This window comes from Hemitrygon akajei, chromosome 16 (assembly GCF_048418815.1).
Source record: "Hemitrygon akajei chromosome 16, sHemAka1.3, whole genome shotgun sequence".
Lineage (NCBI taxonomy): Eukaryota > Metazoa > Chordata > Chondrichthyes > Myliobatiformes > Dasyatidae > Hemitrygon > Hemitrygon akajei.
Window position 1 is genome coordinate 3,487,691 of NC_133139.1, and position 14,954 is coordinate 3,502,644.

The following is a 14,954-nucleotide window of genomic DNA, read 5'->3' on the forward strand; positions in this document are numbered from 1 at the left end:
GCTCCCTGTGGCCCTGTGATCTCCGCTTTGGAGATCAATGTTTTTAAGGAGGGTAAATCATCTCAAGGAGGCAGGCCCTAATGGAGTACCTGGTAAGCCTCTGTAAGGCTAAACTACTGGCAGGAGTATTCAAGGACATTATCAACCTTTCAGTGATAAGGTAGGAAGTTCCCATCTGCTTCAAAAAGGCACCAATTATACCAGTGCCCAAGAACAATAGAGTGAGCTACCTTAATGACTGTTGCCCTGTGGCACTCACATCTATGGTGATGAAATGCTTTGAGAGGTTGGTCATAGCTGAATGAACTCCTGTCTCAGCAAAGACCTGGACCCACTGCAATTTGCCTATCACCACAATAGGTCCATAGCAGATGCAATCTCAATGGTTCTCCACATGGCCACCCGAACAATGCAGACACCTATCTCAGGATACCATTTGTTGACTATAGGTCAGCGTCTAACACCATTATTCTCAGAATCCTGACTGATAAGTTACAGAACCTGGGTCTTTATTACCTCCCCCTGCAACTAGATCGTCGACTTCCTAACTGGAAGACCACAATCTGTGCATATTGGCCTCGCTGACGATCAACACTGTTACACCTCAGGGGTGTGTGCTTAGTCCACTGCTCTACTCTCTCTATACCCATGACTGTGTGGCTAACCATAGCTCAAATACTATCTATAAATTTGCTGATGATACAACCACTGTCAGAATCTCAGATGGAGATGAGAGAACATGCAGGAGCGAGATATATCAGCTGATTAAGTGGTGTTGCAGAAACAATCTTGCAATCGGTGTCAGTAAGATGAAAAAGCTGATTGTGGACTTCAGGAAGGGTAAGACGAGGGAACACGAACCAATCCTCATCGATGGATCAGTAGTGGAGAGAGTGAGCAATTTCAAGTTCCTGGGTGTCAAGATCTCTGAGGATCTAACCTGGTCCCAACATATCGATGCAGCTATAAAGAAGGCAAAAGAGCAGCTATATTTCATTAAGATTTTGAAGAAATTTGGTATGTCAACAAATACACTCAAAAACTTCTATAGATATACTGTGGAGAGCATTCTGACAGTTGCATCACTATCTGGTGCGGGGGGTGGGGAGTCTACTGCACAGGACTGAAAGAAGCTTGAGGAAGTTGTAAAATTATCTTCAGTAATAGCCTCTGTAGTATCCAAGATATCTTCAAGCAGCGGTGCCTCAGGAAGGCACCCTATCACCCGCATGTCCTCTTCTCATTGTTACCGTCAGGAAGGAGGTACAGAAGCCTGAAGGCACATGCTCAGGAATAGCTTCTTTCCCTCTGCTATCCGATTCCTATAAACATTGAACCTATAAACATTACCTCACTTTTTAAATATATATTATTTTGATTTTTGCACTGTTTTTAATCTACTCAATATACATATATACATTTACAGTTATTTTTTAAAAACCACATAGAAATTAAACAGATGCCACACGCTCATCAGATCAGTCTCCATCACCAACATACAGGACCATCAAAGGTTCAGCATCTGGCAAACTCCTATAGTCCAGTTTTATTTTAAAAGAAACTTCCATTCCGGTCACACCTCACATAAAACGACAGGGAATTCCACATGGATTCACGGGTGGTCCAGCTTAACTATACACTGAGGTATTAAATTTTTATGAATTCTTTTCAGTTTAGCTTTTTTTCTTCCATTTTTTGTGACGAAGGTTTCTTCATAGAACTCATGAGCCAAATCACCATCTTCATCATAGTACATTGAGCTCCTGCGGCTGAATACGAAGGGGGTGGCACCTAGCCGCCTGCTGTGGCTCCGGGCCAGGCTCTGCTGGCGTTCGCCGTCGGCCATGTCGGTGATGGCGCCCGAGCCAAAGGGCCAGAAACTGCGGCCTTTGGAACTGCTGTCGCCCATGTCAGCGGGAGACTATCCCCAGCGGCCGGGCTTGGGGACGGGGAGAGTCCAGAACTGGGGCCACCACTGCCTGTCGCTCCTCTTCTCCTCACTCGTGTCAGCACCAGCCAGTAAGTCAGGAACAGGAAGGGAACAGTTACCCTACTGGGGGTATTCTATAGGCCCCCTGGTAGCAGCAGAGATACCGAGGAGCAAATTGGGAGGCAGATTTTGGAAAGGTGCAAAAATAACAGGGTTGTTATCATGGGTGACTTTAACTTCCCTAATATTGATTTGCACTTGATTAGTTCCAAGGGTTTAGATGGGGCAGAGTTTGTTAAGTGTGTCCAGGATGGATTCCTGTCACAGTATGTTGACAGGCCGATTAGGGGGAATGCCATACTAGATGTAGTATTAGGTAACAAACCTGGTCAGGTCACAGATCGGTCAGTGGGTGAGCATCTAGGGGACAGTGATCACCGTTCCCTGACCTTTAGCATTATCATGGAAAAGGATAGAATCAGAGAGGACATAAAAATTTTTAATTGGGGAAGGGCAAATTATGAGGCTATAAGGCTAGAACTTGCGGGTGTGAATTGGGATGATGTTTTTGCAGGGAAATGTACTATGGACATGTGGTCGATGTTAGGGATATCTTGCAGGATGTTAGGGATAAATTTGTCCCGGTGAGGAAGATAAAGAATGGTAGGGTGAAGGAACCATGGGTGACAAGTGAAGTGGAAAATCTAGTCATGTGGAAGAAGGCAGCATACATGAGGTTTAGGAAGCAAGGATCAGATGGATCTATTGAGGAATATAGGGTAGCAAGAAAGGAGCTTAAGAAGGGGCTGAGAAGAGCAAGAAGGGGTCATGAGAAGGCCTTGGTGAGTAGGGTAAAGGAAAACCCCAAGGCATTCTTCAATTATGTGAAGAACAAAAGGATGACAGGAGTAAAGGTAGGACCGATTAGAGATAAAAGTGGGAAGATGTGCCTGGAAGCTGTGGAAGTGAGTGAGGTCCTCAATGAATACTTCTCTTTGGTATTCACCAATGAGAGGGAACTTGATGACGGTGAGGACAATATGAGTGAGGTTGATGTTCTGGAACATGTTGATATTAAGGGAGAGGAGGTGTTGGAGTTGTTAAAATATGTTAGGACGGATAAGTCCCCGGGGCCTGATGGAATATTCCCCAGGCTGCTGCATGAGGTGAGGGAAGAGATTGCTGAGCCTCTGGCTAGGATCTTTATGTCCTCGTTGTCCACAGGAATGGTATCGGAGGATTGGGGGGAGGCGAATGTTGTCCCCTTGTTCAAAAAAGGTAGTAGGGATAGTCCGGGTAATTATAGCCCAGTTAGCCTTACGTCTGTGGTGGGAAAGCTGTTGGAAAAGATTCTTAGAGATAGGATCTATGGGCATTTAGAGAATCATGGTCTGATCAGGGACAGTCAGCATGGCTTTATGAAGGGCTTAACAAGCCTGATAGAATTCTTTGAGGAGGTGACCAGGCATATAGATGAGGGTAGTGCAGTGGATGTGATCTACATGGATTTTAGTAAGGCATTTGACAAGGTTCCACACGGTAGGCTTATTCAGAAACTCAGAAGGCATGGGATCCAGGGAAGTTTGGCCAGGTGGATTCAGAATTGGCTTGCCTGCAGAAGGCAGAGGGTTGTGGTGGAGGGAGTACATTCAGATTGGAGGGTTGTGACTAGTGGTGTCCCACAAGGATCTGTTCTGGGACCTCTACTTTTCGTGATTTTTATTAATGACCTGGATGCGGGGGTAGAAGGGTGGGTTGGCAAGTTTGCAGCCAACACAAAGGTTGGTAGTGTTGTAGATAGTGTAGAGGATTGTTGAAGATTGCAGAGAGACATTGATAGGATGCAGAAGTGGGCTGAGCAGTGGCAGATGGAGTTCAACCCGGAGAAGTGTGAGGTGGTACACTTTGGAAGGACAAACTCCAAGGCAGAGTACAAAGTAAATGGCAGGATACTTGGTAGTGTGGAGGAGCAGAGGGATCTGGGGGTACATGTCCACAGATCCCTGAAAGTTGCTTCACAGGTAGATAGGGTAGTTAAGAAAGCTTATGGGGTGTTAGCTTTCATAAGTCGTGGGATAGAGTTTAAGAGACACGATGTAATGATGCACCTCTATAAAACTCTAGTTAGGTCACACTTGGAGTACTGTGTCCAGTTCTGGTCGCCTCACTATAGGAAGGATGTGGAAGCATTGGAAAGGGTACAGAGGAGATTTACCAGGATGCTGCCTGGTTTAGAGAGTATGGATTATGATCAGAGATTAAGGGAGCTAGGGCTTTACTCTTTGGAGAGGAGGAGGATGAGAGGAGACATGATAGAGGTGTACAAGATATTGAGAGGAATAGACAGAGTGGATAGCCAGCGCCTCTTCCCCAGGGCACCACTGCTCAGTACAAGAGGACATGGCTTTAAGTTAAGGGGAGGGAAGTTCAAGGGGGATATTAGAGGAAGGTTTTTCACTCAGAGAGTGGTTGGTGCGTGGAATGCACTGCCTGAGTCAGTGGTGGAGGCAGACACACTAGTGAAGTTTAAGAGACTACTAGACAAGTATATGGAGGAATTTAAGGTGGGGGGTTATATGTGAGGCAGGGATTGAGGGTCAGCATAACATTGTGGGCTGAAGGGCCTGTAATGTGCTGTACTATTCTATGTTCTATGTTATTTATTTATTTCCTTTCTATATTATCATGTATTACATTGAACTGCTGCTGCTAAGTTAACAAATTTCATGACACATGCCGGTGATAATAAACCTGATTCTGATTCTGTTATATTCTAGTCCTCTTGAAATAAATGTGAACATTGCATTTGCCTTCCTTACCACAGACCCAACCTGCAAATTCACTTATAGGGAACCCTGCACAAGGACTCTCAAGTCCCTTTGCTCCTCAGTTTTTAATATTTTCTCTTTAATTAGAAAATAATCAACCCTTTCATTTCTTCCACCAAAGTGCAAGACCATGCACTTCCTGACACTGTATTCCATTTGCCATTTCTTTGCCCATTCTCCTAATCTGTTTAAGTCCTTCTGTAGCCTCTTTACTTCCTCAAGACTACCTGCCACTCCACCTATCCTCAATGCCATGAATTCTGTCATCCAGATCATTGATATATAACATAAAATGAATTGGTCCCAACACAGACAGATCCCTGTAAAACACCACTAATTACCTGTAGCTAACCAGAAAATGCTCTCTTTATTTCCACTCTTTGACTCCTGCCAATCAGCCACTGCTTTATCTGTGCTAGAATCCTTCCTGTAATACCATGAGCTTGTAGCTTGTTAAGCAGCCTTATGTGTGGCACTTTCTCAAAGGCCTTCTGAAAATCAAGTACATAACATCTATCAATTCTCCTCTGATTGTTATTTCTTCAAACAAATTCCTCAGACATATGGGCCCTATGAACCACTTAAATTGTATCAAAGCGTGTCTAGCACACTTTGAAGAAGTTTTAACTAGTTGGAGAATTTTCTTCCATTGCTATATAGGTAAAGATACCTGAAGTTCTCTTTCCCACTCATTCTTAATTTTATCAGATGTACCTAGACGTAGTTTTGTAATCAGATCATAAATAATTGCTATTAAACTCTCCTGATGGGGTTTAAACCTAAATTTTTTCTGTAATTTCATTTTGATGTGGTATCGGGAAAGTAGGCAAAATAACATTCCAAAAATTTCTAATCTGTAAATATCTGAAAAAATGTGATCTAGGCAAATTATATTTATTAGACAACTGTTCAAAAGACATGAGACAGTTATCCATGAATAAATCACAAAAGCATGTTATTCCCTTCATTTTCCATAAAAGAAAAGCTTGATCAGTTCTGGATGGTTGGAAGAAAAAATTAGATATAATAGGACTTGATAGGATGAATTTATTCAATCCAAAAAATTTACGAAATTGAAACCATATTCGTATTGTATGTTTACTTATTGGATTAGTCATTTGTTTATTCAGTTTAGTAAGTGCAAAGGGAAGCGACGCCTCTGAAATAGAAGACAATGAGAACCCCTGTACAGACTCACGCTCGAGGTTCACTCATCGCGGACAATGAACTTCATCCAGATCTTGTGTCCAGAACGTTAAATATTGAATATTAATTGCTCAATAATAGAATCTTTAGTGCGGCATTGCCAAACCGCTATCCTTTTTTGATTTCTGTAAATATTTCTTACTTAACCTAGGATTTTTATTCTGCCATATATATGAAGAAATTTTAGAATCAATAATATCGAAAAAGGATTTAGAGATGAAAATTGGTACCGCTTGAAATAGATACAGAAAATTAGGTAAAATAATCATCTTAATAGCATTAATTCTACCAATCAATGATAAGGACGATGGGGACCATTTAGTAAGCAGTTGTTTAACATGATCAATTAAGGGTAAAACCTTAACTTTAAATAGATCCTTATGCTTCTTAATAATTTTAACACCCAAATAAGTAATCAGTAACCAATCTAAATGGTGATTGTCTGTAGATTGGAACTTGCATATTTAATGGGGAAAGCTCACTCTTATTAAGATTACTGTGACAGATGTAATTCTGAGGTAGCTTCCTTGACACTCATGTTTTGGTTTTACCCTGTTTTGGAAAGATATTGGAAAGGCATTTTTGATATTATTTCAGTAGTCTTGCGTATTGATTTACAGCTTCATCCTATTACTGCAATTTTTGGATTATCAGTGATGGACTCTAGTCAATTATTCCCTTCACCTTGCCATTTGATTGCATTTTTTAAATTAATAGCCAGAAGATCTATTTTATTTAAATGGAAAGATTCTAAACCCCCTAATACATTTCAATGGTTTTCCTGAACTATAACATGTTTAAACTTAGAAAAAAATTAGGAGTGGTACTATCGATCTTTTGGTTAAATTTGAAGAAACTTGGAGGCCATTTATTCAACATTTTCATATGATATAAGCTGACCTTTTCCGAATCCTTCTCAGTAACTTTTTGTTCGTGTATAGAGGAGCGGAGTTAATGGCAAATAATGATTTTAACTGATGGAATATGGCAGCCTAGCTTTTGTTTTGTTTGTTTGTTTTTTTTAGTTTAGGGGGGCTCTTTTTTTCTGTATAATATTTTTTGAATCTTTTTTATGTTCAGTTATTAAGAGATTGGGAGGCTTAGATTACATATGTTACTCAGAGTCTGTGTCTGTATATGTTAACCGTTATTAATGTAATCCCAATCTCTTTGTATCATTATCATTGTTATGTTTATCAATTCGAAACTTAATAAAAAAGATTGAGAAAGAAAGAAAGAAAGAATTCCAACAGATTTGTCAGGCAAGATTTTCCCTTGAGGAAGCCAAACTGACTATGGCCTCTTTTATCACATGCCTCCAGTACCCTGAGACCTTATCCTTAATAATCTTCCAAACCACTGATGTCGGACTAACTGGCCTATAGTTTCGATATTCTGTCTCTTTTCCTTGTTGAAGAGAGGAGTGACATTTGCAATTTTCCAGTCTTCTGGGACCATTCCAGAATCTAGTGATACTTGAAAGATCATTACTAATGCCTTCACAACCTCTTCAGCCACTTGTTTCAGAACTTTGGGGTGTACACCATCTGCTCCAGGTGACTTATCTCTAGTAATGGTATCTTCACACACCTCATGCCCCCTGACTCCTGGAACTTCCACCATATTGCTAATGTCTTCCACAGTGAAGACTGATGCAAACTATTTATTCAGTTTGCCCACCATTTCCTTGCCCCCCATTACTACCTCTCCAGCATCATTTTCCATCAGTCTGATATCCACTCTCACCTCTCTTTTACACTTTATGTATCTGAAGAAACTTCTGGTATTCTCCATAATATTATTGGCTAGCTTATCCATTTTAACCTTCTTGGTGACTTTTTAGTTGCGTTCAGTTAGTTTTTAAAAGCTTCTCAATCCTCTAACTTCCAACTATTTTTTGCTCTGTTATATGCCTTCACTTTGGCTTTTATGTTGGCTTTGACTTCCCCATGGTTGTGTCATCTTTTGTTTAGAATATTTCTTCATCTTTGGTATGTATATATCCTGTGCCTTCTGAATTGCTTCCAGAAATTCCAGCCATTGCTACTCTGCTGCCATCCCTGCCAGTGTTCCTTTCCAATCAATTTTGGCCAGCTCCTCTCTCATGGCTCTGTAATTCCCTTTACTCCACTGTAACACTGATACATCTGACTTTAGCTTCTCCTTCTGAAATTTCTGGGTGAATTTAATCATATTATGATCACTTTCCTCTAAAGGTTCTTTTTTCCTAAGCTCTCTAAACAATTCTGGTTCATTGCTCAACAACCAATCCAGAATAACTGATCTTCAAGTGGCTTCGACCACAAGCTGCTCTAAAAAAGCCATTTCATAAGTATTCTAGAAAATTCCCCCTCTTGGAATCCAGCACCATCCTGATTTTCCCAATCTACTTGCATATTGTCATTTAAAAAAAAATTGGATAGGTATATGGACAGGAAAGGAATGGAGGGTTATGGGCTGAGTGCAGGTCGGTGGGACTAGGTGAGAGTAAATGTTTGGCATGGACTAGAAGGACCGAGATGGCCTGTTTCCGTGCTGTATTTGTTATATGGTTATATGGTTATATTGAAATCCTCTAGGGCTATTGTTACATTGCCCTTTTGGCATGCATTATCCATCTCTATTGGAATTTGTTGACCACATCCTTGCTGTTGTTTGGGGATCTGTATACAACTCCCATCAAGGCTTTTTCTTTACCCTTGCATTTCCTTAGCTCTATCCACAATGATTCAACACCTTCTGACCCTGTCTGAACACCTCTTTCTGATAATTTGATTTCATTGTTTTTACCAATAGAGCAATGCACTGACCCCTTTGCCTTCTTGCCTGTCCTTTCGATACAATGTGTATCCTTAGACATTAAACTCCTATCTATACTCTTCTCTCAGCCATGATTCAGTGAATCCTACAACATCATATGTACCCATTTGCAACTGTGCTACAAGTTCATTCAGCTTATTCCATATACTCATGCATTCAAATATAACACCTTCAGTCCTGTATTCGCCCTTTCTGATTTTCTCTGCCTTTTATGTTGTAAATCATCCTGTTGATTGCAATTTCACCCTATCAACAGCCTCTCTTCACTACACATTGCCTCTGTCTGTCGAGCAGTGACCTCAGCTTCAGCCCTATCATCGGCCTTTCCTACAACACTTCTTGCATTGAAATATAGGCTGCTGAGGACATTAGTTGCACCATACTCAATCTTTTGATTCCTAAGTTTGTCTGAGGTCTTTCCAGCATCTGCCTCCACAACCTCTCCACTAACTGTTTTGGCACTCTGGTTCCCATCCCCTGCAGCTCTCGTTTAAACCTCACCATGCAGTATTAACAAATCTTCCAACTGTGATAGTCCCCCTCTAGTTCAGGTGCAAACCATTCCGTCTGTATGCTGAATTAAAAGGAAATTGAACGAGTAGTCAGGCACCGGATGGGTAGACCACAGACCTGTCTAAGGGCTGTGAGATTTATGTCTCTGTCACTCTCATTGCCACTTGATCAGTTAAACAGTGCAAATTAAAACTCATTCTTACCTGGGCTGAGATCCATCACTGTTAAACCATAAGACCATAAGATGTCGGAGCAGAAATAGACCATCCCATCATGGCAGATTTATTATCCCTCTCATTCCTATTCTCCTGGCTTCTCCCTGTAACCTTTGATGTCCTGACTAATCAGGAACCTATCAACCTCCACTTTAAATATACTCAATGACAGCCTCCACAGCCATCTGTAGCAATAAATTCCACAGCCACCACCCTCTGGCTAAAGAAATTCCTCATCTCTGTTTTAAATGGATGTCCCTCTATTCTGAAGCTGTGCCCTCTTGTCCTAAACTCAAAAACTGTTAATGATTTTCCAACAGTTTTACTGATATTTCATTGTTCAGTTTTCAGTTTGTTGTCATAGAGAAGTACAGCACAGAAATAGGCTTTTCAGCCCATCTAGTCAATGCAAAACCATTTAAACTGCTACTACCATCGACATGCACTGGGACCATAGTCCTCCATACTCCTACCATCCATGTCCTATCCAAACTTCTCTAAAATGTTGAAATCAAGCTCACCTGCACCAGTTGAGCTGGCAGTCCATTCCACACACTGTGAAGAAGTTTCCCCTCATGTTTCCCTTAAACTTCTCACCTTTCACCCTTAACCCATGACCTCAGGTTGTAGTCCTACCCAATCTCAGTGGAAAAAATCCTGTTTGCATTTACCCTATCTATACCCCTCATATTTGTTGCCAAATATAAAAGGTGACACATTTAATAAACACAAGTGAACTTTTTTTATTATTTTTTTTTAATTAGTTTTTCTATACATTTTCCAAATTAAAAACCCCAAATCCCAATGAGGAACATTAATACAGTGCAAAATTAAGCATACAATGACAATATGCTACAAAGGAAGAGAATTTGACAAAAAAGCACCTAAATTGAAGACAAGTAAACTTAGTATCCTCCCCAAGCCCCACAACACAAAAAAAAACAACTCCAGACCAACCACAACACAATATAGAGAATATAAATCAGGACAATCAAACTCCCAGACTGTGAATACACTTAGCAACAGAGGATATTAATGCCTACTACCAGAAAAAAAAGGGAGCTGAAAGCAAGGGACCGAGAAGAAAAAAAAAACCCTAGTCAAGAGGAAGGTTATGAAAGTACTCGATAAAGGGTCCCCAGACCTTATGGAACTTTAGATCCGAATTAGGAACTGAATAATGAATTTTTTCGAGGTCCAAGCAGGCCATAATGTCGTTAAGCCATTGAGCATGAGTGGGCGGGGCAACATCTCTCCATCTAAGGAGGATCAAGCGTCTAGCCAGGAGAGAGGCAAAGGATAATATTCGGCATTTGGTCGGACTCAGACGTAAATCTGTCTCGCCCCAGAAACCGAACAAAGCAATTAAGGGGTTTGGTTCTGGGTGCTGATTCAGAATACATGATAACGTAGTGAAGACATCTTTCCAAAATTTCTCCAAGCTAGGACAGAACCAATACATATGGATAAGAGAGGCCATGCCCCTCTTGCATTTATCACAGAGCGGACTAATGTTAGGGTAGAATCGAGATAGTTTAGATTTAGACATATGGGCTCTATGAACAATCTTAAACTGTAAAAGGCAATGGCGAGCACAAAGAGAGGTTGAGTTAACCGATTTGAGAATCGAGTCCCAGCTCTCATCGGATAAGGAGGTATTTAAATCCTGCTCCCAGGCCATTTTAATTTTATCCACAGGGGCCCGTCGTAAGGCTGCTAATTTATCTTGAATAATTGATATTAAACCTTTACCTAGTGGATTAATGGAAAGAAATAGGTCCATAGCATTTTTCGCAGGCATTTCAGGAAAGTTAGGAATTAAAGGAGCAATAAAGTGTCTAATTTGGAGATATCTAAAAAAATGAGCATTGGGCAGATTGAACTTAACAGAGAGCTGCTGAAAAGAAGTGAAGCGATTATCAATGAAAAGATCTTCAAAATGTCTAATGCCCTTCCTATACCAAACATGGAATGCTGAATCGTACGTAGTAGGTAAAAAAAGGTGATTATGTGCGACAGGGCTGGAAACGGAAAAACCGTGGAAACCATAGCATTTCCTAAACTGAGCCCATATACGCAAAGTGTGTCTAACAAGAGGATTAGCTATTGATCTGGACAGACTACTAGGGGGTGCAGAGCCAAGAAGTGCAGAGATAGATAATTCTTTAGTGGAGCTCAACTCCATTGCCACCCAATTAGGGCACTCGGGTTGGCCGTGGAAGAAAGACCAAAAGGTAGCACAACGTATATTAGCTGCCCAATAATATAAACGAAAGTTAGGTAAAGCCATGCCACCCTCTTTTTTAGATTTTTGGAGATGGATTTTATTAATTCTAGAGCACTTATTCTTTCACAGATATGACAAAATAATAGTCTAAGGAATCAAAAAAAGATTTAGGAATAAAAATTGGGATAGATTGAAATAAGTATAAAAACTTGGGGAGAACATACATTTTAACAACATTAATATGACCTACCAAAGACATAGATAGAGGTGACCATTGTACCAGACTCTGTTTTATAGTATATGAAAGATTGGCAAAGTTTTCACGAAAGAGATCTTTAAACTTCCTTGTGACTGTAATTCCAAGATAAGTAAATTGATTATGGACTACTTTAAAAGGGAGATCATGAAATGTTAGTTCTTGTGCTTCTTTATTAATTGGGAAAAGTTCACTCTTATGTAAATTAAGTTTATAGCCAGAGATCTGGCTAAACTGGTCAAGAAGTGAAAACATTAGAGGTAAGTATGTAGATGGATTTGAAAGAAAGAGTAATAAGTCATCAGCATAAAGAGAAACTTTATGCTCAACACCCCCTCTCCAAATCCCGGTCAATTCAGGACAATTTCGAAATGCTATCGCCAAAGGTTCTATAGCCAAATCAAAGAGAAAGGGATTTAAGGGGCATCCCTGACGGGTGCCACGTTTGAGATTAAATACCTGGGATTTCTGAAAATTAGTTAAAACAGAAGCAGTAGGACACAGGTACAGCAATTTGATCCAAGAGATGAAACTGTGACCGAGGTCAAATTTTTCTAAGACTGCAAAAAGGTAGTTCCACTCTGTACGATCAAATGCTTTCTCCGCATCGAGGGAAATAACACATTCAGGAATCCCATTTGGAGGTGAGTATAAGATATTAAATAAATGCCGAATGTTAAAAAAAGGGAGACGGTTTTTAATAAAACCTGATTGGTCATCAGAGATAATGGAGGGAATAACGGTTTCTAATCTATGAGCCAAAACTTTAGCTAAGATCTTTATATCAACATTGAACAAAGAAATTGGCCTATACGAGGAACACTCTGTTGGGTCTTTGCCCTTTTTTAATAGAAGAATAATAGATGCCTCATTGAAAGAGGGTGGCAATTTGCCGTAATTAAACGAGTCAGATAATACTGAAAGTAACTGAGGAGAAAGAAGTGAAGAGAATGATTTATAAAATTCTACAGGGAACCCATCAGGTCCAGGAGATTTCCCTGAGGACAGTGCGGAAATTGCAAAAGATATTTCTTCTGATGATATAGGCGCATTAAGTTTGGCTTTAAAATCAGATGAAAGTGAAGGAATATTTCAGATTCTTTAAAAATTGATCAACAGAGATATTGTCATTCAAAGATTCAGAGGAATAAAGCCGAGAATAAAAATTTTTAAATGCGTCATTAATTTCTAAATGATCCGATGTAAAGTCTCCGTTCTCCTTCCGGATCTTTGTAATATGTTGTTTGGCTTTGGAACGCCTCAGCTGATTGGCTAGAAATTTACCAGACTTATCCCCATGAATGTAAAAGTGACTCTTGCTTTTGAGAAGTTAGCGTTCGACAGGTTGAGTAGACAGAAGATTAAATTTAGTTTGGAGTTCAACGCACTTCTTGTATAGTTCAGGGTTCTTAGTTTGAGCATATAGTTGATCCAATTCTTTAATCTGGTTAATGAGGTCTAATTGATCTGCACAGGATCTTCTCTTGAGATTTGCTGTGTAAGAGATTATTTGACCCCTCAGATATGCTTTCATGGCATCCCAGACAATCTGGGATGGCACTTCAGGTGATGTATTAGTGTTAAAATAAAAGGTTATCTGATCCTTAATAAATTTTAAAAAATCATCATCCGATAATAAAGTTGAATCAAACCGCCAGTGTTTATTCCTCTGAGGGAGACCAGGAAAGTTCAGAGAGAGAGTAATTGGGGCATGGTCAGAAATCAGTATACTCTGATAGTCACAAGAGTGGGCAAATGGAATAAGTTGGTTATCGAGTAAGAAATAGTCAATTCTAGTGAAGGTATGGTGAACATGTGAGAAAAAAGAATAATCTCTCTCAGTAGGATGAAGGAAACGCCATATATCAGAGATACCAAAATTAGAGAGAAACGATTCGATAGCTAAGGCAGATCTAGTAGGTGATCTGGTAACAGAGGACGATTGATCCAGATTAGGATCTAACCAACAGTTGAAGTCACCACCCAGTATATGAGTTTAAGTCTGGTAGTGAGGAAAAAAAATGTTCAAAAAAGTTAACATCATCAAAGTTGGGGGCATACAGGTTTGCTAGTGCAACTTTAGTCTTATATAGTTTACCAGAAACAATAATAAAACGGCCATTTGTATCAGATATTTTATTATGGAGTTCAAAAGGAATATTTGAGTTAATAAGAATGGAGACTCCCCTAGCTTTAGCGGCAAAGGATGAATGAAAATGCTGACCCGCCCACTTTGACAGAAGCCGGGAGTTATCAAAACAACAAATATGAGTTTCTTGAAGGAAAACAATGTCAGCTTTGAGTTGTTTAATATGTAAGAATACCTTCCTCCTTTTAACAGGGTGATTCAATCCCTTTATATTCCAGCTCACAAATTTAAGTGCACTAGCCATTATCAATTACTAATGCATAAAAGGCAGCAGGCATATAAAAAGTCAAGCAATACAATAGCAGTCTGGGAGCAGAAATGTAAACATAGATTCGTAAAATCAAAACGTAAACATGTCCTGAACAATAAAGAAAAACAATAAATACAGTGAGTGATGTTGGAACTGGAAAACTCACCCCATCCACACAACCCAAAACTAGACGGCTACCAAAAAAAGCAGCTAGCTCTACCAAAAAAATTAACCCACATATAACTTCCAGATCTGTGTCATTAACAGCAGTTCCGTATAAATACTATGGCAAATAGTAACTAGTTTATGCACTAGAAAACATAACTACAAATTGGAACATCTTCTGCAGAAATATAAAACTTAATACAGAGAAATTCAGAAGAAAACCAAAACTAACCTACCCGCAAAAAATTATAGAAGAATAAAGTAAGAGAAAGGGGAAAAAAAGGGGAGGAAGGGGAAAATTATAAATTCAAGAAGAGTACTTATCAACCATTTACAGAGAGGAGAAAAAAAAAATCAGAGATTAAAAAAAAGGTGAAGAGAAAAAAAGAAAATAA

The 14,954-nt window shown here is 39.8% G+C and overlaps 1 protein-coding gene and 1 pseudogene across 2 annotated transcripts in view; one reads left to right on the forward strand and one right to left on the reverse strand.

Moving 5' to 3' along the window:
• The window catches only part of zap70 (zeta chain of T cell receptor associated protein kinase 70), a 167,554-nt gene that overhangs the window by 37,449 nt on the left and 115,151 nt on the right, over positions 1 to 14,954 (forward strand). The gene's annotated exons all lie outside the window — the stretch shown is intronic.
• LOC140740303 (tumor suppressor candidate 2 pseudogene) lies at positions 1,439 to 1,909 on the reverse strand (annotated as a pseudogene).